The sequence below is a fragment of the Pinus tabuliformis genome, chromosome 1_1 (assembly GCF_031772625.1).
Source record: "Pinus tabuliformis cultivar Carrire ecotype Pingquan chromosome 1_1, CPIR1, whole genome shotgun sequence".
NCBI classification, from domain to species: domain Eukaryota; kingdom Viridiplantae; phylum Streptophyta; class Pinopsida; order Pinales; family Pinaceae; genus Pinus; species Pinus tabuliformis.
This window is the reverse complement of record NC_142297.1, coordinates 434,927,250-434,952,620: the sequence shown is the minus strand read 5'-3', so window position 1 is coordinate 434,952,620 and position 25,371 is coordinate 434,927,250.

The following is a 25,371-nucleotide window of genomic DNA, read 5'->3' as shown; positions in this document are numbered from 1 at the left end:
TTTATTTGTTTTCCCCTTTGGTGGCAGAGTTTGTACATATCACTAAAGAGCAGTCTAAACAGTTTTCATACAATAGTATCTTTTTCTCCAAGGCAGTTTGAAAAACAGCAGTAGAAGGAGCCTTCAATCCGAAGTGTTCCTAAGGATCGTATCTTAGGTGTGAACCTTCCTTACATCCAAGGGACCACTGATAGGATTGCAAAGATTCTGAGGAAGTATGATGTGCCCGCAACTTTTATACCTCTCAACACTATCCGTGGCTCCCTCAGGTCTGTGAAAGACCCTATTGACCCTAAGGACATGAAGGGCGTCTATGTCATTCCCTGTTCCTGTGGGATCCCCTATATTGGTGAAACTGGTCGCTCCATCAATCAAAGGATTAGCGAGCATTCGGCTGACTTGAGACATGGTAGGACCAAATCTTCAGCCCTGGCTGAGCATGCGGGGAAGACTATGCATCATGTATGTATAGAAGAGGCTCAAGTCATTGCCAAAGTTGCACAGTTTCACCATCGCAAATTTAGAGAGGCCCTGGAGATTGAGAAAAGGCCGAACAATCTTAATAGGGATGATGGCTGGAGGATTAGCAGTTGCTGGGTCCCAGCCTTGTCTTCCTAGCCTCCTCATTCCCCTTTTGTTTGATCGTAGGGTTTCTGTCTTCCCTCTCCTTAAGTTTTGTTTTAGGCGGTTGGTTCCCCTTTTTTTCCGTGTTTTCTTCCTGTTAATCCTTGCATCCTATAGTAATTTTAATGGAATAACAGATTATTGAATATATTTTGATTACTTAATGAATATAAATTATTAAATCTTGGTGTTAGGCCCCTATACTACTAGTGTAACCCCTTATTGTTATTAGTACAACCCACTTATTATATTGATGTACCCATGTAGTGCCCATATTATTACTATTGTGCCCCATAGAAGCCCACTATTGTTATTATTGTGCCCTTACATTATTATTGTTATGTCGACTCTGATTATATTATGACCCCTTAGACTCCTATATATAGAAAGGAGGTCTTTTCATTTGTATCATCCAAGAATTGTTCATTTATGTAATGTAAAGGAGGTTGCCCCCTCGAAGAGGCTGAATTCTAAGGCGTGGATCTCTCTTTTCTATCTTTTTGTGAGCTGGTTTCATAACATTTGGTATCAGAGCTTTGGATTCTAGGGTTTCGCTGCTCCAAACAGGTCATCGTGGCATTTTCGCTATAACTTTTTTTCTGTGACATTTCAGAAGTCGCAAAAAAAAACCCATTTGAGAAGAAATCGCGCTGAACCTTGGGTCCAAATTTCAGATCTTTTCGCGCGATAGTTTCGGAGATATGATCTGAGGAAGTTGGTCTTTTTTCAGACTCCTGAATTACATTCCAAACAGGTGACCTGGGGAAAATCGTCATAACTTTCTTTCTGAGCATCGGATTGAAATTTCGCAAGAAGGTACAGAAAGAGGACGGACTGTAGTTTTCTTTTATATATTTTTCAGAGTCAAATCTTGAAACAGTGACACGTGGCACTTCATACAAGTTCTCTCTACTGAACTAGTCTACAATCAGGTCACTGCGGGAGATTGTGCATAACTCTTTCTTGGAGAATCCAATTTGGATCAGACTAGTGGCATTGGAAAGAGGTCACAGAAGGCTACTACAGGTTTCAATTTCATAACTTAAAGATCGAAAAGTACAGAGTTACAGTCATTTCAAGGTCGAGCTCCTAAAATCAAGAAAAAGCAAGATGAGGAAGTTTGATGGCAAGGATCCGGTAAATTGGATACTTCAGATGGAGCAATATTTTGATCTACATGGTGTACAACTATTACAAAAGGTATGTATTGCATCTTCATATTTAGAACCAGATCCATTTTTATGGTACAAAGGGCTTTGTTCTCGTAAACAACTTGTTACGTGGTCAATTTTCACGGAGGAAATGATACCACATTATGAGGATACAAAGAGCAACACCTTCTTTAGAGCAACACCAGAACAATTGGAAAGAGTAAAAGGGCTTTGTGACATAGTGGAAAGCAAAATTATGGAAACCAGGAAGCGTACCCCTCACAACTATAAATATGGAAGTGTTGTTTCTCCTAGCCTTCCACAACCTACAAGGGTTACACCACAACAACTGGAAGAAAAAAGAGAAAAAGGGCTTTGTTACAATTGTGATAGCAAATGCACTAAAAGTCATAAGTGTGCTGAGAAGAAATTATTTTACATAGAATATGAAGAGGAGGAAGAAAAGGATCAAGAAACATCAAAAGAAGAAGATATACGCCAGGACCCCACCCCAGAGAAAGAAGAAACGAATCAGACCATATCTTGTAAAGCATTGGCAAGAATTACCACTCCTCAAACTCTCAAGATAGAAGGACATATCAAGAAGAAAAAGGTGCAAGAAGTGAAAGATCACATCAATAAAGAAGAAATGAATCCAACCATATCTTGTAATTCATTGTTCAAAATTACCACTCCTCAAACTATCAAGATAGAAGGACATATCAAGAAGAAAAATGTTCAAGAAGTGAAAGATCACATCGAGCATCAAGAAATGAATCTGACCAGATCTTGTAAAGGATTGGAAGAAATTACCACTCCTCAACCTCTAGAGATAGAAGGACATATCAAGAAGAAAAAGGTTCAAGCAGTGAAAGATCACATCGAGCATCAACAACAAGTTCTCCAACTTTTAAAGTATAACGTCACTTCGGTGCAAAATCAAACGAAACAACAGGTAGATCAACATCGTAGTGAAAAATGTTTTGATGTAGGTGATTGGTTATCTTTACCGCTACATCTCAAGCAAGCTATTTATGAGAAGGAAATGTTGGCAATACTACATGCACTTAAAAAATGGCAACCTTACCGAATGGGAAGACTCTTCAAGGATGAGGATGTGGAAGCATTGTTTTGTGCTATTTTTATTATCCAACCAGATTGGATAAACAAAGCAAGGGATGAATGGAAGAAGGACGAAGAAGTATGGCCACTTATTCAAAAGTTGCAAAAGATCCCAATTCAAACAATATTGCCAGAAATTGAAGAGGAATGAAAAATCATATTGGAACCTGGAGCAGTCATAGAAACAAGAACCCGACAGCTACGAAATCAATCAATTTCAGAGTATCTCATCAAGTGGAAGAACTTACCCGCTAAATATTCCACATGGGAGGACAAGAATTTTATACAGAAGCATCAAGAACTACTCAAGCATTGAGGACAACGCTTTTTGAAGGAGAGGGGCATGTTAGGCCCCTATACTACTAGTGTAACCCCTTATTGTTATTAGTACAACCCACTTATTATATTGATGTACCCATGTAGTGCCCATATTATTACTATTGTGCCCCATAGAAGCCCACTATTGTTATTATTGTGCCCTTACATTATTATTGTTATGTCGGCTCTGATTATATTATGACCCCTTAGACTCCTATATATAGAAAGGAGGTCTTTTCATTTGTATCATCCAAGAATTGTTCATTTATGTAATGTAAAGGAGGTTGCCCCCTCGAAGAGGCTGAATTCTAAGGCGTGGATCTCTCTTTTCTATCTTTTTGTAAGCTGGTTTCATAACACTTGGGATGAGATCTAAGAAAATATTACTGAGTTAGATATTCAATTATTATTATACAAGTATTTTAACAATCCTTAATTATGGTATTTACCTATTGTAACTAAATTCTAATCTAACAAGAATACTATTTATTTGTTTGGAATTATAAATATAGATTTTTTAACAAATATAAATTATTATACATAAGTATTAATTTAAATTCATTATGTTTAAATAATAAATGATATATTATTCGTTTTTAGATATGCATATTTATCTATAATAAACAAATAGAGATGAACTAGTTTTAGATAATTATTAAATTGAATTTACAATTACCTAATGTAACTATATTCTAAAAATAATAGTATTTTAATACTATTTGGTTATATTTAGATAATATAAGAATAATACTAAATATAGATTATTTAATAATTATGAATTATTATATAGTTTAGTAATTTAATAATAAATAGGGATTATATATATTATTATTAAATGAATACATTTAACAAATAAATTCTTTTAATACATAAGTTACCTCATTTAGCTAATTTCTAATAAATTATTTATTATTTGTTTTTAGATATTTATTTAAATTAACAAATGATTTCTTTTAATATATTATTTACCTAATTTAACTATTTCCAAGAATAATAATAATATAACAAGAATATTAGGGGTTTGACTAAGATCATTAGGTCAAATTAGTCGTTGGCAATATGGCCGTTGGAATCTATGCACACTCTATTTAAACAAGCTAAGCTGGGTTGGTTCTTCAACTTGTCCTGACGATGAACCACACTGGTTGGTTCGAAACACGTCAACAAAAGATTGGTTATGTGATTTTGCTGAAGATTATCTAAACAATGTTATGGATCACAGAAGTCTAAATTCCTTAGCAGTCATGGTATCTGAGCATTCATCGGACTATGAAGTGGAAACCCAAAGTGACTCACCCTTGGAAGAACAGGCACCCCGGAGGCCTCATAAAAGTGGCAAACATGTTAGAGAAGAACCGACCACCCTTACAAAATTGCAGGCCTGCCCTCTTGCCATGTTTTGTTTTCAGCACCAGTCATGCTATGAGTTTTGTCAAAAGGTGGCTAGTGTTCAATTTCATCATGAGCTGGCTCATCTATTAGTGCTGCACCTACATGGAGATCAAGCTATCTTAGCCAGTGTCACCTTCACACTTACACCAAAAACTGTCTCATTAGCAACCGGCATGCCGAACATTGGAGAACCGTGGAACAAGAAACAGAAGATTGACCGGCAACATTATGAGCCATATATTAAAACCGGTTTCCTGAGGCAGCTCAAGCGAGTGTTTCCATTCCAATATCTGAAAGATGAATATGCTCCACTAATGAGATTGATCATGAAATATTTCAGCTGTGAGGGACGGTTCTCTCGTTTATATGCTTATCACATCAGGTTGCTCATGCATTTCACCAGGGTACAGATGATGAACATTCCGTATTTCATTTGCCAGAACATAGAGAGGATGACCACCCTTGTGCAGCATAAAACCCCTCAGCAGCAACTTAACAGTGTTTATCATTTTGCTCTTATTAAGATTTTGGTGGTTCATCAACTTGGATTACAGGGCATCACTTGGGATGATTTCATCTCTCGTGACTTCTTCAGAGCTTCACAGGGATTATCAAAGGTTAAGCATGAAGGTGGACCTTCTCATCAGTATGAGCACCATGAGACCGCTAGTGTGCCGGTATTCATCACATATCAGAGGGGGACTAAACATCTGTTTGCAGCAGCGAAGCGAGTGTTATCTCCACCCAGTGTGGAAGGGGCCTCGCTTCTGACATCAGCACAACAGGTTCAGGATCGAGGCAAGGAGCCTCTACAGGAGGAAGGACCTTCAGGTGAACGAGAGACCGACTTCATTCTCATTCAGGATGACGAGACTGACATGGGCTCACAAAATGCAGATCTTAAAGAGATCATTCGGGTGCAGCAGGCGGACATTGATGCCTTGTCCACTCACTTAGATAGAGCCCAGTGGACTATTCAGTATTTGGAGTGAAGGACCAAGTAGCTTGAGGATCAGCAGGAGGTGATGGAGTTACAAAACATTCAGCAAACTCGTCAAGCTGCCCAAAGGAGGAGAATTGAATTCACTTCATTGGAGCAACAGATTAATGAGGATCGGGAGTCTAATCTTGAGAGAGTCAACATCCACTTAGAGAGACTGCTGGACAAGGCCGATAGGGACAATGCATTGCTGAGACACATGGCTTTCCACTACAGGGCACGGAACAAGGTTTGTGAGGCACGAATGAGGAATCTAAAGGCGAAACTAAAGAAGGCAATACGGAAGAAAAAGAGGCAAAGGGAGATTGATCATCTTCAGATATTGGCCGAAGCCTCTTTAGCCCAGCATGACACTTGATGGGGGACCTACAGCCCAAATTTCAAGAAATTTGGAGCAATTTTTGACATTTTGAAATTTTTTGCACTAAAAAACAGAGATTTTCTCCCTTTGCGCCGCGCCACGTGGCGCGCGCTTTTGCTAGGGAGCTCCAAAATGCAAAAATTTTATATTTTTGGATTTTTCATGAAAAATCATGACTTCTGGTGCATGGCCAATAAGTTTGGGTAAGCTTTGAGTCCTCAGGAGGTCAAAAAAACTCACAAAATGACCTTTCTGCCCCTATTTTGACACACAGGAAGCAGTCCTGGGAGATTGCAGTTTTGGAGGGGCAAATGAGCACCAAATTTAGAGATTCCACTTGGGTTGGAAAGTAGATAGGTAGAGATTTCTAGCAAGCACACTTGGGCTCAATTTGGACTTCAGGAAGTGCCTAAAAATCATCCTAAAACTAGCGCGACGCATACTGTTTTTGGCGCGGCGCACAGAGAATTTTTGCTCAATTTTTCACCTTCCATCTCAGAAATTCGGCCAATCTGACTAGTTTTGCTTCTTGATGTAATTTTTGATCTATCTTGATGTAATTGGATAAACATGATGTAATTTTGGCACTTATTTACTTGATCTAGAAGGTTCATTCACCGAAAGGTGAAATGTGTGTGAATGAATCAGTTTCCTAGCATATAGGGGTAAGTTGTTTGACTACCTAGTTTTCAGTTCCTTGTTTAGAATTAGTTCAAACAGCTCCTAGAATGATGAGATCGACCCCTAGAGGCAAGGGAATGGGTTGGGCTAGTCTATATTATGTAATTTCTAAGTCATTTTCAGGGTTGGACACTAGGGATTGCTTTGGCATATCATTGTACATTCTATCTCTGCATTTTTGGCTAAGGAAAGACCAGGGTTTTGCAGCACTGTTTGGGATCCATGTGGCTTTATGTTTTGATGGTGTGCTTCTCTCAGTAATTGTAAGTTTTTATGTGCATCATTTTCCATACTCTCTTCTTCTGAATTTGAACAAATGAGTGATTAAGGTAGAATCCATTAACTGTCATGCTCTGCCTTTGAATTTGTTTAAATTTCTATGTTTTCATCTGTTTAAGGAGAATCCTTGAAACCTTATTGCTCTCCTTAGCTCCTCATCAATCTGATTTATAAATTCATTCCCTTTAAAAGCATCAAGATGATCGCCTTCCTTGCCCCAATCAGACCTCTGCAAAAACTGTGCCTCATCCCCGAGCCCAATTTGCCTTTCCCTCTTTCCAGCACAAAACCCCCAAAAACTCAAATCAAAATCGTTGCACTTAATACCTAGCCTAAAATTAGCTTTTATTCCAGTCATCTCGAGTCCCATCGCTTATCTTTTGCCGAGATTGACCCAAAAAGAGCCCTCTCCTATCCTCGTAGGGCTAGCTACGAGGCTGAGCGTGGTTTGATGCGGACCTAGAACCTTGTCTTTTCAGCCTGAGGAAAATCTAGGCTCTAACAAAACTTAAGGGTTTGTGTGTAATAAATAGACAGTAAGGGTTTAGAGAGTCATAGATAGGTAGGTCACATCATCATCTTGACCGTTAACAGGTGGAGTTGTGGAGGATCATTTGAGTACAGGTTATGGAGTTTGAAGCAGAGATTTGTTATGAAAGAATCATTGAGACTGTTTGTCATTAAAGATGGAAGATATGGCGGAGATATAGTGGTGGTCAAATCAAATGATGGTTGATTAAGGAGACATGTGATTATACATACTATACAAACTTATGTTTTCAAATTGCTTTTTGAAATAAATCTTTGCATTTACCTTTGGAGCCTTTACCTTTCACTTGCTATTTTTTTTGATGTTGATCCACAGGTACCTTGAACATGGTTGGTCTTCAAAAATTGATTTTTTTTTCTTCAATTCCATTCATACATGATTTTATTTTGAGCTGTACACTTGTGCTTGAACTGATAAACAAATTGTAGCTGCATAATCATATTAGCTGCAGAACAGAATCAGCTGCAGAACGTGAAAAAGAAAGTGAAATATGGCTTATGGATCATGAATGAAATGGAAGTGGTTATGTAAGTGAAATGAAATGAGATGTAAGACAAGATGATAAATGAAATGAAAATGGAATGAAAGTTGTAAAAGGAAAAACTGAAAAATTTATTGATGAAATATGACAATGAGATGAAGTGAAACTGCAAAAATAAAACAGAGTGAGGTGAGATGAGATGATGAATTTGCAGAATCTAAACTGCAGAGTGACTGTAGCTTTTTGTCACTACTTATTACAGAAAGAAAATGGAAAATATAGGGTGTCAGAAACCTCTGATTTTCACCCTGTATTTTCTGTATAAGTATGCCAATCAATGATTGGTTTTCAACCTTATACAATTTATTATTTTTATTTGTTTTTTTTTTTTCTTTTTCTTTTTGTTTTAGGAAAAATAAATACTAAGTTAGTGGAGAAGAAGAATTCTTCTTCACTAGCTTCATTTCAGAATTGTCTTGGAAAATCTTAATGAACTCCTCTTTTGAAATTGTTTTCTGATATATCTTTAATCTATGACCATTCACAAAAAGAGGAGTTTTACTTTCATCTATTGTTCTTATCCTCACTGCTCCATTACTAAAGACTTTTTCAATCTCATATGGCCCAAGCCAATGTGTTTGAAACTTCCCTTGAAAATATTTAAACTTTGAATCAAACAATAGTGCCCAATCTCCCACTTGAAACCTCTTGTCCTTGATATATTTGTCATGCCATTTAGTCCTCTGTTGTTGGACTATACTAGTCCTTTGAATTTCTTCTTGCCTAATTTCATCAAGTTCATTTAATTGCTCGAGCCTATGCTTTTGTGCCTTTGATAAATCTAGTCCTAGTTGGACTGCCATCTTGAAAGTTATGATTTGGAACTCTATAGGGAAGAGGACTTGTTTCCCATAAACAAGTTCATAGGGTGTATGTCCCATTGTGTTCCTCCATGTAGTTTTATAGGCCCATAAGGCTTCAGGAAGCCTTTCTACCCAATCTCTTCTATGTAGATGCACAATATTAGTGAGGAATCCTTCAATCACTTTATTTGTATATTCCACTTGGCCATTTGCTTGTGGATGATAGGGAGTAGATTTCCTATGTTTGATCTTGTATTCTTCCACAAGCCCTTCCACCATGTTAGATGTAAATTGAGATCCATGATCTATCACAATTTCTCTTGGAACACCAAAATGAGTGAAGATGTCCTCAAAAAGAAAATTGACTATAGATTTTTCATTAGCAAAAGGTAATGCTTTGGCTTCTACCCATTTAGTGACATAATCAGTGCATAGCAATATATACCTTTTCTTCTTAGATGGAGGATTAATTGGGCCAATAAAATGTAAGGTCCACTTTTCAAAAGGTTCGATGAGTACCTGAATTTGTAATGGCATTTCATTTGAGGGAGTAGGTTTCCCTACCCTTTGGCAGCTGTCACATCTCCTGACATATTCTTTAGCATCTTTGAAGATGGATGGCAAATAATATCCTAAAGAAAGCATTTTATAGGTTGTCCTCTTACCAGCAAAGTGTTCACCACATGGCTCATCATGACATTCCTTAAGAATCTCAGGCATTTCATCTTCCCTGACACACCTTCTGATCATAAGATCTAGACCTGTGACCAAATAGTTAGCAATATCTGCAAACCAAGGAGTTTGAGTAGTTACTACAAAAATATATTCATCAGGAAACTTATCTTCAACCGGAGAATCTTCTTTGATATTCTAAATCCTGGACAAGAAATCAACAACTGTGTTTTGTTTTCCAGGTCTATCTAGGACAGTAATGTTGAATTCTTGCAAAAGTAAAAGCCATATTGTAACTCTGCCATTAGTAATAGGTTTATTCATTAAATATCTAATTGCAGAGTGATCTGTATGAACAAAGGTTTCATAGCAAGTTATATAGTGTCTGAACTTGTTAATTGCATGAAAAATAGCTAAAAATTCCTTTTCAGTCACAGTGTAATTTAACTCAATGGGAGTCAAATTCTTACTTGTATAGTAACTAGCATAAGGAATCAAATATTTTTGTCCCAATACAACTCCCAGAGCTGTATCTGAAGCATCTGTTGAAATATGGAAAGGTAGTTTCCAATTTTGACCTCTTAAAATGGGTGCTTCAGAAATTTTTATTTTTAAGGTTTCAAATTCCAACTGGAAATCAGAATTCCAATTGAATTCACAATCTTTGGTAAGAAATTTGAAGAGTGGCGATGCTGTTTTAGTGAAATTTTCTATAAACCTTCTATAGTACCCTATAAATCCTAGAAAACTTCTAACATCCTTTTGGCAATTTGGAATTGATAATTTAGAGATGACTTCATCTTTAGATTTGTCAACTTTAATCCCATCTCCTGAAATGTGATGTCCTAAAACAATACCTTTTGTAAACATCATAAAACTTTTTTCATGGCTTCGTGAAAGGTTTTCTTCTTTACATCTTCTAAGAACTTTTTGCAAATTTTCCAAAGCTCTTCAAATGTATTTCCATAGACTGTAAAGTCATCCATATATACCTCTTCACAATCATGTATTAGATGAGAAAAAATCCTTAGTACTGCTCTTTGGAATGTTGCAGGTGCATTACATAACCCAAAAGTAAGTACTCGATAGGCATAAGTTCCCCATGGACAAGTAAATGTGGTTTTATCCTAATCTTTAGGTGCTACCTGAATTTGATTATAACCACAAAAACCATCCAAAAATGATAAATACTTCTTACCTGCTAATGTATCTAACACTTGATATATAAAAGGCAAAGGGAAATAATCTTTAAGGGTTGATTTATTTAGTTCTCAATAATCAATGCACACCCTCCATTTGCCATTCTTTTTAGGCACAATTACCAAAGGAGAAACCCATTGGCTATCTAAAATTGGGTAAATGAAGTTTACATTCAGTAATTTTTGGAGCTCTTCTTTCACAATCTCTCTAAGATTTGGATTCATCCTTCTTTGAGGTTGTCTGATAGGTCTACAATTTTCCTCAATGTAGATGTGATGGATACAAGTCTTAGGATTAATGCCTTTCATGTCGGTGTATTCCCATGCAAATGCAGCAAAATGTTTTTGTAATGTTTTGATTAGCTCTTCTTGTTGTAGTTTCTCCAAGTTTTTGTTTATGTTCAATGTCCTACCTGGAAAAATTTCAATTATAGAACTACCAAACACTTCCATAGAATAGAGAGACATTTTCCTAGATGACAAATATTCAACATTAGATTTTTCTTGAAATTGCTCATGGTCATATTTTGAAGATGATTCAAAATTTTCCAATGTATTTAAAATTTGACTATCTTCACTAATATCTGAAATAGTAAAGAGAGGCTGAATATCATCTTCATCATCAATCCATTCTTTGTCATCTATTTTTGTGATTTCTTTTGCTGGAGGATATAGAGTAAATTTTTTTGTTGAATTACCATCAGAAATATACATGTCACCAGATCTACAGCTAATAAAAGCATCAATTGTGGCCAGCCAAGGTCTTCCTAATATGAGTGGATGTCCTCCTAGATTGTTCTTGGGAGTTAAGATCATGAAATCAACAGGATATTCCCAAGAATCTAAGGATACTAAAATATCTTCTAACACTCCATCTAGTTTGATTACTGATCTATCTGCTAGTTGTAATTAGGTAGGTGTGTAAAGAATATTAGGAAGCTTGAGTTGCTCCATAGTTTTTTTGCTCATGATGTTTATTGCTGCCCCTAAGTCAATCAATGTATTTGGAATTTCAACTCCATTGATATGTGTTTTCACAATTGGACTTCCTGGATCCACATATTTTTGTATCGCAATTTTTCCCATCATTATGTCTGTTATTTTTCCTACTAGGTGAATTCTTTTTGTTTCCTTTGTTTTTCTTCTTCGTTTCTTTATGCTCAACTCCTTTATTGTTTTATCTAGAATTGGAATTTCTTTAATGGCTTGTAGCAAAGGGATTTTGATACAAACATTCTTCAATTCATCTAGAAAATCATATTTGGGCAACATAATCTGCTTTTCTATTCCTCTATCAATTTGTAATCTTTCAAGAAAAGGAGGTGTAGAAGTAGATGTTGGTTGCTTAATAGGAGTTGTGTTCACTGATTCTTTTTGTTTTTCTTTTTCAATTTTTTGGTTTTGGAGAGATGTTCCCTCACGGATTTTATTGACCTTCAGAGAATCTTCCTTAGAAAAGTCTTGTTCCTGAATAACTACAGAATGTCTTTCCTTTTCTAATATCCTACCAAATCTTAGTTGAACATCATTAAGATCTAGAGGAGTGATCATATAAGTTGGAAATTGTTGTCCTTCTACCATGTAAGCATTCTGAGGACTTTTATTGTTGGGGTTTGGTAATGGTTGGGCATGTAGCTAATTTTGTTTTTGCTGAAGTGGCAGTAAGAGTTGAGGACTTTGGTTTTGTTGCGGATTTTGTTGTGGAATTTGTTGTGGAAATGGTAATGAAAGTTGAGGGTTTCGATTTTGAAGTTGTGGCTACTGATTTTGTTGTTGAATGTGTGGGGGAGGATAATTCTGATATGATGGAGGATATTGATAATATTGATAAAATATCCCATAAGGATTTTGTACTCCTTGTGCCCACGTTTGAGATTGAGATTGAGGTTGAGGCCAAGGTTGCTGCCAAGAATTCTAATTTGGTGGGGGCTGAAGATATATTTGATTTTTAAATCCCTGATTTTGTTGCCCCTACCAAGGTATTCTAGCATCAAAACAAAGAGGTTTTGCAGAATTTGGGTCCGTTTCCTCTTGAAAGACAGCCTTAAGACCTGGAATTGAAGGAAAACCCTTGGCCTCATGGCTTTCTAAGAAAATCATACAAGTTCATACAAATTTTGCATCTAAAGGGCATTCTCTTAGAGCATGTTTTTTCCTGCATTTTGGACAAAAAATGGCTAAAGCATCAACCTTGGTTTTCTGCTTGTTTTGTAATTTAAGGGTGTCTATTTGCTCACTAAGACCCCCTAGAATGTCAGTTTTAAATTCATCAAGCATATTACCAATTTCTACCCTACTTACAGATCCAGTTACAGATTTGTTAACTCTAACAAGAGAAGGATCTCTTGGACTTTTCCCAGTTTTAGATTTCCCTCTTGAGAGATGAACACATAATTCTCCTATATCATTTAATGGGAGTTGAGAGATATCCCCTTTCTCCATCATGTTAGGGGTATCTATCCACTCATCTCTAACGGATTTTTATAAAAGAGATTTCAAGGTATCTTCATCTAAATTATCATTTTTTTCTCTTTTCAAATTATGGTTGAATCTCTCAATCAAATCCTCTAAGTTTTCATCCTCTCTTTGCATCATTTTGAACACTTCATCTTTGTGATTGGTAGGCATGAAATAATCCAAGTACCTATCCAAAAACATTTTTTTCATGTCATTCCATGTTCTAACGGACTGAGTGACTAACCCCATGAACCACTTCAAAGCAGCTCCTTTTAGTGTTGAAGGAAACAATTTTAGTTTTTGAGAGTCTTCTATATAGTCATAGGTTCTACACAATACTTGAAACTCAATTAAGAATGTTTCTGGATCCTCACTTTTTAACCCATGGAAGTTTGGCAGGACAGAAGGTGAGATATTTTTCATTGTGGCATTTTTTTCTTCATCCACTATAGAGAATCTAAAAGAATTATCTATTTCCCTATTTCCTCTGCCTCCTCCATTATTTCCTCTACATCCTCCATTGTTTCCTCTACCTCTTCCTCTACCCCCTCCAAACAGACTAAATTCCCCATCTTCTCCTTCTTTTGCCATTATAGTTTCCTCAGAGTCAGTATAAGGTTCAACCTGCAAGGTTACTTTCTCCTCCTCTGGTTCTTCTATTAATGGGATATGGGAGAGAGGTTCTACTTCTTCTTCCTCACCAGGTATTCCTAATTCTTCAAATAAAATGTTATCTACTGTGGAGGTGAAAAAGGCTATTCCTAGTGTTGGAGATTCAAAAATTTTCTCCTCTAGGACTGGCTTGGTAGATGAAGTAGGAGATTATTTTGATTGGATTTCTGCCTCTGGAATTTTAGGAGTTCTATGGCTAGGAGTATGAGTTTTGGATGGAGGTGTATCTTTCCTTGTTCTCGGTGGAGTAGGTGGTGTTGTAGGAATTGAACCACTGCCCCGAGCTATAGATCTACCCCTAGAGTCTCTTTCTCTATGCATATCATTTTTTTTGAATGTAAGAGATAAGGCTACCTAGTTACACTTCCCCCGCAAAGGCGCCAAAATGTTTGGTCAATTTAGTGTCCTAAATTTCTCTACATAAATTATCAATCTGGATATCGTAAACTGATGAAGTGTAGTGCACTGTTTGTGCTAGCTAACCCTTCTTACTTTGTTTTTTTTGTGTTTTATGTTGTTTGGTCTTTTAATTCCTAATGATTTACAATGTAAATTGTCAAAGCTAAATCTAACTTTCTTAAAGACTACTTAGAATCTAAAAATGAAAAGAGAGCTAGGAAAGAAATGAAAAAAGAGCTAAGAAGGATATGGAAACAAAGCTACGAAAGAAATGAAAACAAAGTTGCTATTCTTATTTTACCATTATTTCCAAATCATGAATTAAAACTGAAAGTGAAATTTGCAATTGATGTCTAACTAATTATAGGAATAAAACTAAATGAAATACTTGGTTACTCTGCCTCTCAATTTTGGGAGAAAGTCTCCTTGGGATGGAATTTAAGTAATTATGTACTTCATTAATCTAAGAGAAAGCAAATACTAAGATGCAGAAATAACTCATTGCATAGATGAAATGTTCAACCACTTAGTTAAGGATGAATTATCAACTTGAAGGGTTTTCCATAAATATTCATTAACACCATGAGTCAGTAAACTAAAAATGAAATGGCAAAGACAATAAATGACACTGATCAATTTAATTGAGAATTTAAACTAGCAAAACAGTGAATGAAGTAAAATATCCAACAATGTATCCTTATCATTCTTCAATCCTACTCTCATCCTGAAACAAGGTTAGTTTCTAATTGAAGAAACAAGATTACACTATTGAATTCTATCTTCTAAACTACTGATAAAAACTAAAAAGAGATCAAGCTAATGGAAACTACTCTAAATTATAAACACTGTTAATAAGAAAATGATGGAAATTGCATTATAAACACTGTTAGTAAGAAAATGATGGAAATTGCATTATAAACACTGTTAGTAAGAAAATGATTATAAACATTGTTTTAGAAAGAAAATGATGAATTTATAGTTAACAAGAAGAAGAAAAATAAAATGAATTGAAACCTTCTTCAGTGTAGGGGCCCTCTACAACTTATTAGGCTACGCTTTCTCAATCAACTCCAAGAAAATTCCTTCAGATGTTCATAAAAACATGCGGTCTTCTCATATTAAAACAGGGACACAAAACACCCAAAAATTATAGAGTCTAAAACTTCGATTTCATAACAAAACTATTACTATTACTACTTCTTCAGTCCTTTACATAGGTGTTTATAAGAAATATCATATAACTGTTTGTGGAGAAAAGCATGCTACAGCCAAACACGTAGAAGACCGATATGTGGAATTTCTTCCTCAGCTGCTGGAGAAATAAATCCAAGACATGGTAGTTGTTGGATTCGTTTGTACAGGTGGCTGTTGCGGTCCGTAGGTACAGGTAGTTTCTCCAAATAACGCTTCCCATCACTGTGAAACACATTAATTAATCACAAAACAGAGTCCTGTTACCTTCGCTCTCCTTGTGTTTGACTTATCCATTGACTATAGTCTTATGCCATCTTCTTTGTCAAGCTGGGCTAAATGAATAGGACAGGGTCCATGTCATGATGATTTAAAATCTGCCCATGTGGCTAGTTTCTCCTTCTGACACCTGGAACCTGTTAGAGCAGGAAGGTAGCTGTGGAACAATTGGTTAGCTGCAGAATAGGCTGCGTTCCGTAGCTAATATACAAAAATTTATTCAAATAGCAAAACATAAAAAGCATAACATGTAAATCACTAAATGTCCTCCTCAAGATAGTATATTCCGGTCATTGGTGATGGGAATGCATCTTTCTTATAGAAAAACAAAGAAAAGGAATCAGAAGAGTTGCTAGGGAAAGAGTAATTTTGAGGCTCAATATAACTCTTAGCCAAAATGTGTATGGGCAACATTATCACTCTTCTCTGTACAATTCCTCAATCACTGCAACTCTTAAGGAATGGGCACCTAAGAATTCCTTTCATTTAATTCTCCATTTAGTGTAAGGAAGACTAGGGATGGAAAAATCTGCTTGAACCAGGCCTTTTAATTTAAATCTATAATTTGTGGTACTTTTGGCCCATAAGACCAAGTGTCATAACCAAAAAATTTAATCTTATACGAGTGATTTTTACCTTTAAGCCCCAGGGGATTACCTTTATCTGTGCTCTTGGTCACTAACCACACACATAACTACATCTGGGTTGCTTTGAGCCATAACCCTCGAGGGCTTAAACAACACACATTAACCTTCCTCTCCCATGGTCACACCGCAACACAAATCCTTATCCTGGGTTTAACCTAAACCTTCTTGTCCTGACTTTTTTTTCAATGAAATAGGTGTAAAGGGCCATGATTGTCTAACATGTGAAACCTTCACAAAATAAGCTCCTAGGTGCGCCTTCTGTCATTTGACAAAATTGCCAAATGCTGAAAAAACTCTATCTCTTGGATTTTTTATTCCAACCACATCTCTAGTGCACCTTTGTTTTATTTCAAGGTACGTCATATGGGCTTACATGTCCAATGCGGTCACCCTTGCTCTTATTTCATTGGCCTATGGTTCTGCCCATACATATTGATGTGTCTCGACACTGTCACCCCACTGCTTTCTCGGTTGGCCCTTTTTAATTCTTTTGGGATCATGCTTCAGGGATGATGTGTCTCATGGGTTCACCCAGATACTTTTTCATTGGAATTATGCTCGGTTCCATTGGATTGGTGCCAAGTCAACCCACTACTTCTACTTGTGCACTCTAATAAACCTCTAGGATAAAGCCTCAGGGATGATGTCATGCTTGTATCATTAGCCCCATGTGGTGCCTCCTTAGTGGTGACACGTGTCACCGGGATTTAGCTCATTAGGCCACCCAAAAACACCTAATATTCCTACCACATTTCGCCTATATTCAAATCATGTTCATGTCATCACCGACCATTACAATTAGGGAAAATTTTAGGTGTGAAATTTCACAAATGGGTTATTCTCTAGACATTTTTTGAAAAACATATTAGCTAATTTGGTTAAAAATTCACCTATTTTTTACACATATATTATTAAATGGATGATGTTCGCCAAAAATTTACCAATTTTAATAGTCAATTACATGTTTTTTATAGAATATTCATCCACATTCTATACATATGAAGTTTCAAACCATAATAGCTGCCTACACTATTATATATAGGAAAATATTTAAATCCCTAAAAAATACAATGATTGTAATGCCTTCACATACCTTCCATGAGGAGAGGGAAAAAGGGTCCCAAGCCTTGTGTTTTTCTACCAATTCCTTTTTTAAAATTTCAAAGGAAAAACCACTTGATTCAAGCTTTTGAGCCTTCAATGCTCTCCATTGCTACGCTAATACCACTTTTCCTAACTATTCACCATCCCAGGTCTTCAATTTGTGCATGCTGTGAAGTTTCTAAGGTACATCCACATGGATGATTTCATCCCTGCTTGCGTTATCCCTATGCTTCCCTTTGCTCCCAACCTTGAACCTTCCAAGGAAGACTCTATCGAGATGAGTTGTGTAGTGGGTCTACCTCTGGGCTAATAAAAAGTATTTGTGCTACTCTTTTGTGTGCCCATGTTTTCCCCGTCTTCTCCTTTAGTTTCTTTGCTACTTGTTCCACTTTGATTGGAAATTTCGTCAAACAAAACTTTATACAAAGTTTCCTCCACCACCAATTAGCTCTGCAACTTTGACTTAGGGGTACCTAATTTTGATTGGAAATAAGTTGTGATCTAGGAGGATTTTTTGGGACTTTTAGCATACCGTTGGATAGCTATTTCCAAGAACAATCCAATTATGCCATTTCCTATAGCATATTAGTTGATCTCCCAAGGAAGAAATGCCTTAAAAACCCGGGACACCTAACCATCATAGTCATAATATTATGGCTTCTCCAATAAGACTTCTACTATGATGATTCTCTACGAAATATTGTAGCAACCATGGGAGTCCCCCTGAGCTTGAGACACCATTCATTTGCCTACCTTTCTCATTTGACATCAATTCCAACACTGTGCTCAACAATATCACCCTTTGGCATTAAAACAAACCAAACTCCCCCCTGAAACCAAGCATGTTTTTTCTCTATACTCCTAACTTCCTCTCCCCGTTTGACATCAATCGAAAATGATGTATCCAGTGAAAGAATCTCCCCTTGACATTTTTTAACCTACTCTTCAAATGATCCACTAGGATGAGTAGCTTCCAAGGCATATTAAATTTGAGTCTTTTGGGTGGAGGAGCCACAACTCCTATTTGTTTCTAGAGATACTCAAAGTGTTAGAAAATTATATATTACAGAGCAATGGAACACATAAAATATTGCAGAAATATAAACACAGAAAACGCATAAAACAAGAGAGACATAGATATACGTGGTTCACCCAGTTTGGGCTACGCCCACGAAGAAACAGCCAGTCCTTCTTTTATTATATTATCTAGCAAACTGAAGAGATACAACCTACAACAGATCCGTTGTAACACCCTCTTTGCTCTCAATCTCCTCTCTCTTCCTCACTCAGAATATAGATCTGATATAGACACAATACAATTCCCTCATATATATAGTGAGGGGTTGCCTTCTAGCACAAAAAAACCTAAATTAAACATAACTTCTACCGTCAGATCATCCGCCTAATGAACGGCCCAGATTGACTAGAAATTACTAGACTTTTACAAGGCAATTTTACATCTATTTTTAGCTTCGGGGGCGCTGCCCCCGAACCCGCTGGGGGACTGCTAGCCCCCAAACCCCCTAGCCGAGGGGGATTTACCCCCCCGCGTGGAGGGGTGTACAATCTTCTTGGGGTATACATCTGGCTGAAACCTTTGAAGACAAAAGATAATCATGCTCCACACCCAACAATCTCCCACTTGGAGACTGATTATAGCAACTCCACTGCTGTTTCATTTGCTAGACAATGACTCCACTTTGGACCTGGCTATTTCTCATCTTCTTCATCATACTTGAAGACCAATTGAAACTGAGCAGATTCTCAGTTTCTCCCTGGTTACAACTTTTGTTAGCATATCTGCAAGATTCTGGCTAGTGTGTATCCTTTCCAGCTTCAACTGTCCATCTTCCAATGCTGACCGTATGAAATGGTACTTAAGCTGTATATGTTTAGTCTTGGAATGAAATGCAGAGTTCTTTGCAAGATGTATGGCACTTTGGTTGTCACTGTATAACCTGCCCAACTCCTGCTTCTTACTTAATTCATCCAAAAACCTTTGTAACCAAATCATTTCTTTACTAGCCTCTGTAGCAGCAACATACTCTGCTTCTATTGTTGAAAGTGCAACAACACTTTAAATTTTTGAAACCCAACTGACAGCTGTTCCACCTACGGTAAATACATATCCTGTAATGCTCCTCCTGTTATCTCTATCACCTGCCATATCTGCATCAACATATCCCTGTAGAGCAATGTTTGAACCACCAAAGCATAATGCTTGAATTGTGGTACCTCTAAAATACCTGAGAATCCACTTCAATGCCATCCAATGTTCTTTTCCTGGATTATTCATGTACCTTCTTACAACTCCCACTGCATGTGAAATATTAGGCCTTGTGCAGACCATTGCATACATTAAGCTTCCAACTGCTGATGCATATGGAACTTTAGACATATGAGCCATTTCTTCCTGAGTCTTGGGACACGCCTCCTTACTTAATTTGAAATGGCTAGCCAAAGGTATACTAACTGGTTTTGCATTCTGCATATTAAACCTTTTCAACACCTTTTCTATGTACTCACTTTGAGACAATGTGAATTTGCGATTCTTCCTATCTCTAGTTATTCTTATACCAAGGATTTGTTTTGCAACACCCAAATCCTTCATTGCAAGTGAGTTTGCCAATTTCCTTTTGAGCACATTTATTTCCTGCATGTTAGAACTTGCAACAAGCATATCCTATACATACAATAACAATATAATATAGCTGCCATCATTTTGCCTTTTGAGATAAACACAATGATCAGAGTGACATCTAGTATAACCTTGTTCAAACATAAACTTGTCAAATTTTAGATACCACTACCTTGGAGCCTGTTTTAAGCCATACAGGCTCTTCTTCAACCTGCACACTAGTTTCTCCTTCCCTTTTACCTCATATCCTTGTGGCTGCTGCATATACATATATATCTCTTCCTCAAAATCCCCATGGAGAAAGGTTGTCTTTACATCTAACTGCTCAAGATGCAAATCTTCAGCTACTACTAGACTTAGAATAGTTCTGATTGAAGTCATTTTCACAACAGGAGAAAATATTTCATCAAAATCAATACCTTTCTTCTGTGCAAAACCCTTCACTACAAGTCTAGTTTTGTACCTCTGTTTTCCTCCATCTTCTTCCTTCAGCCTGTAAACCGATTTATTCTGCAATGTTGTTTTACCTGCAGGCAACTTGACTAAGTCCCAAGTCTAGTTATGTGCTAAGGAGTCCATCTCTTCTTTCATGGCTTGCTCCCACTTTTTCCTGGTTTCTACCTGCACTGCTTCTTCATAACATTCTGGTTCACCAGAATCAGTCAACAATACATAATATAATGAAGGAGAGTATCATTCAGGGGGTATACTTATCCTAGTAGATATTCTAACACCACTTTCAGGTGTTTGAAGTGCTTTTTGTTGTTGTGGTTTTTGTTCTGGCTGTTGATCATTATGATTTTCAGGCATCATCACTTTTCCTGTGATATCGTCAAGCACTGTGTACTCTTTGTTTCCTTTTCCTTGTTTCTTTTCCTCCAACTGATTCTTATACAAGACCTTTTCATTGAATATCACATCTCTGCTCCTAATGATTTTGTGATTTTCATAATCATATAAGCGATAACCAAAATCATTAACACCATATCCAATAAAGGTACATTTCTTTGATTTTGCCTCAAGCTTTGTTCTATTTTCTTTATTAATGTGGACAAATGCTTCACAACCAAAAGTCTTTAAAAATGAGTAGTTTACCTTTTTACCTGTCCATGCCTCCTCTGGAATACCACCATCCAAGGAACATGAAGGCCCTTTGTTTACTAGATAAACAACAGTATCTACAGCATCTGCCCAAAATTGTAAAGGCAATCCTGCATGCAATCTCATGCACCTTGCATGCTCCATGATTGTCCAGTTCATCCTTTCTGACACACCATTTTCTTGTGGTGTTCCTGGAACTGTCTTCTCTCTATGAATTCCATTATCTGAAAAGTAACTATCAAACTCTTTGCTGCAATATTCACATCCATTATCTGATCTGAGACACTTCAACCTTTTCCCTGTCTCATTTTCAACCAAAGCTTTCCATTTCTTGAAAGTATCAAATACATCAGATTTATTTCAAATACAATAAATCCAGGTTTTTCTAATTGCATCATCAATAAAAGTAACATAATAACGAGAGCCACCTAGACATGACACCTGAGCAGGTCCCCATACATCTGTATGCACAAGCTTTAATTTTTCGCTCTTCTTTTCTTTCCCAACTCTAAGGAATTTGACTCTCTTCTATTTTCCATAAACACAATTCTCACAGAATTTTAAATCAACATGCTTCAAACCTGGCAACAAATTTCTTCAGTGAATAATCTGCATCCCCTTCTCACTCATGTGCCCGAGCCTATGATGCAACAATGTCATATCTTCTTCTGTAGAGGTTAAAGCATTAACAGAATTAGAAATACCATTGCATAAATACAATGTACCAACCTTTTCTCCTTTCGCTATTACCAGGGATCCTTTAGCGACCTTCTAGGTTTTATCTGTGAAAGTACTTATGCAACCTTCACCTCCCAACTGCCCTGTTGAAATCAGTTTTTTTTTCAGATCTGGAACATGCCTTACCTCCTTCAATAGCCATTGATTTCCATTCTCCTGTTTTATGAAAACTATACCCATTCCAACAATTTTAAAGGGTTTATCATCACCCAACCGAACCTGTCCAAAATCGCCTTGAACATAATCATGAAAATGTTTCCTATCAGGTGTGGCATGGAATGAGGCCCCTGAATCTACCACCCAGGCATCAATAATATTTTCTAATGAAAGAATCAAAGCATCTTGCAACACATCACTTGTTACATTCACTTCATGATTGTTTTCTTGCTGCGTGTCTCCTTCTTTTCCCTTCCGAGACTTGCAGTCTTTCTTCAGGTGTCCTTTATTCCCACATTTCCAGCACACTATCCCCGATCTAGACTTGGATCTGCCTTTTCTTGACTTACTGCGATATCCTGAGCTCTTTCCTCTTTCCATTTTTCTTCCCCTAGACTCTGCACTCAAAGCATTACCTGATGTCTCACTGGAGCTTTTCCATCGCATTTCCTCGCTAAGGATTGCACTGACAACATCATCAAACTTTAAAGTACTAGATCCAGAGACAGAGTTACTAATGGCCATAACTAAGCCATTCCAACTTTCTGGCAATGAGCACAGAAATAACAGAGCCCTAACTTCATCATCAAAATTTACCCCTACAAAACTTAACTGACTTGTAACTATATTAAAATCATTTAAATGATCAGCAACAGATCCACCCTCTGACATCTTCATATTAAATAAACGCTTGATAAGAAATACCTTATCTGACGCCGAGCGTTTTTCATATAGTTTGGCTAATGCTGACATTAAACCTTGTGTTGTCATTTCCTTTGAAATATTAAACGCTACCGACGCTTCTAGGCACAACCGTATTGTTCCAAGTGCCTTTCTGTCGAGAATATGCCATTCTGTGTCTGTCATACTCGTTGGCTTCTTTGTCTTTCCGCTTAATGGTAGGTACAGATCTCTCTGATACAGATAATCTTCCATCTACATCTTCCACGGCTGGTAGTTTTGGCCGTTGAATTTCTCAACCCTAAACCTACCATCTTCCGCCATAGCTCCCACTCAAACTAGGAACCCTTCTCTCCTGCGATTTTATCAGCCAAATAGACCTTTGGCTTTGATAATAATTGTTAGAAAATACCATATTACAGAGCAATGGAACACATAAAATATTGCAAAAATATAAACACAGAAAACACATCAAACAAGAGAGACACAGATATACGTGGTTCACCCAGTTTGGGCTACGTCCACGGAGAAACAGCCAGTCCTTCTTTTATTATATTATACTGCAAACTAAAGAGATACAACCTACAGAAAATCCGCTATAACACCCTCTTCGCTCTCAATCTCCTCTCTCTTCCTCACTCAGAATATAGATCTGATATAGATGCAATACAATTCACTCATATATATGGTGAGGGGTTGCCTTCTAGGGCAAAAAACCCTAAATTAAACATAACTTCTACCGTCAGATCATCCGCCTAATGAACGGCCCAAATTGACTAGAAATTACTAGACTTTTACAAGGCAATTTTACATCTATTTTTAGCTTTAGGGGCGCTGCCCCCGGACCCCCCAGTCGGGGGGGATTTACCCCCCTGCGTGGAGGGGTGTACAGTCTTCCTGGGGTATACATCCGGTTGAAACCTTTGAATATAGAAGATAATCAGGCTCCACACCTAACACAAAGGGTTCTCATGCCAGTGGTTAAGTGAATATTTTTGCAAGTTACTCATCAGTGGTCACATATTCAAGTCAAAAAACGTTAGCGGCAACTTGTTCTCTTAGGAAATGAAACTTGATGGGAATGTGCTTGATCTTTGAGTGCATGATAGGATTTTTAGAAATACTGATAACACTAGTATTGTCACACATTATTGAGATTGAATTAGTCAAGTTTACCATGATGTCCTTTAAGTTCTGCTTCATCCACAAAATTTGTGTGCAACAAGAGGAAACAATAATTTATTTTGCTTCCGCTGTTGATAATGAGACCGAGTCTTGTTTTTTACTGATCCAAGACACTAAACTATCTCCTAGAAAGAATGTTACTCTAGAGGTGCTTTTCCTATCATCAAGACTGCCTGCCCAATTAACATTAGTATAAGCCTTTAACTTGAAATCCCTTCTTTTAGCATAACATAGACCATAGTTTGTTGTGCACTGTAAGTACTTGAAAAATATTTTTACAACAATGATATGGATTTCATGAGGGAAGGCTTGAAATCTAGCAGACAAACATACTGCTTGCATGATTTTTGGTCTTGAGGTTGTGAGGTACAATAGGCTTCCAATCATTGATCTATAGACTGTGTAATTTACTCGAGGTGTCTCATATTCCTTACATAACTTATAGCTAGTAACCATGGGGGTACTAAATGAATTTCATTCTTCCAATTCAAATTTATTTATTGTTTCTCTCAAATATTTGTATTGGGAGATGAATATGCCACCATTTGATTGAGAATTATGCAACCCCATAAAGAATGATATTTATCCTATCATGGACATCTCGAATTATTTCTCCATATAGTTTTCGAATTGGTTTCCCAACTACTCCAAGTCGCTTCCAAATATTGTGTCATCTACGTAAACCACCACAGTCAGCAAGTGATCATCTTTAGATTTTATATATAGATTGTTATCTATAGTGCCTCTTTTGAAGCCTTGTTGTTGGAGGTATTTATCCAACCTCGCATACCAAGCTCTAGGGGCTTCCTTGAGCCCATTTAGAGCCTTTTTGAGTTTACAAACATAATGTTCTTTCTCTGAGATCATGAAGCCTTATGGATGCCCGACGTATACTTCTTCTACCAGATATCCATTGCGAAATATTGATTTTACATTCATTTGATATACCTTGATGTTCTTATGACTAGTAAAAACAAGAAACATTATGATGGCTACTAATATTGCTACAGGTGCAAAGGTTTATTTAAAATATATCTCTTCTATTTGAGCATACCCTTTATAGACTAGTAGATATTTGTTCCTTATCGATTGGCCTTTCTAATTTAGCTTTTTTCTAAAGAACCCTTTGGTGCCTATAGCATTTTTCTCTTTGGATCTTGGAACGAGCTCCCAAGTGTCATTCTTAATCTAATCTAATTCTTCATTGATTTCCTTCACCTAAGATTTATCTTCACTTTCCTAAGTGAGAGTTTTAGGCTCAATTTGTGACAACAGGGCAAGGTTAGTGCAGCTTCGACTACCAAGGAATTCCCTTCTAATTTGAACACCAAGTCTTTGATCACTAATAATTTGACTTTCTAGATGTTGTTTCTGCACATACCTGGAAGGAGTTTGGGCCTTGGTGTTGTACTCATTTCTTTATCTTTGTC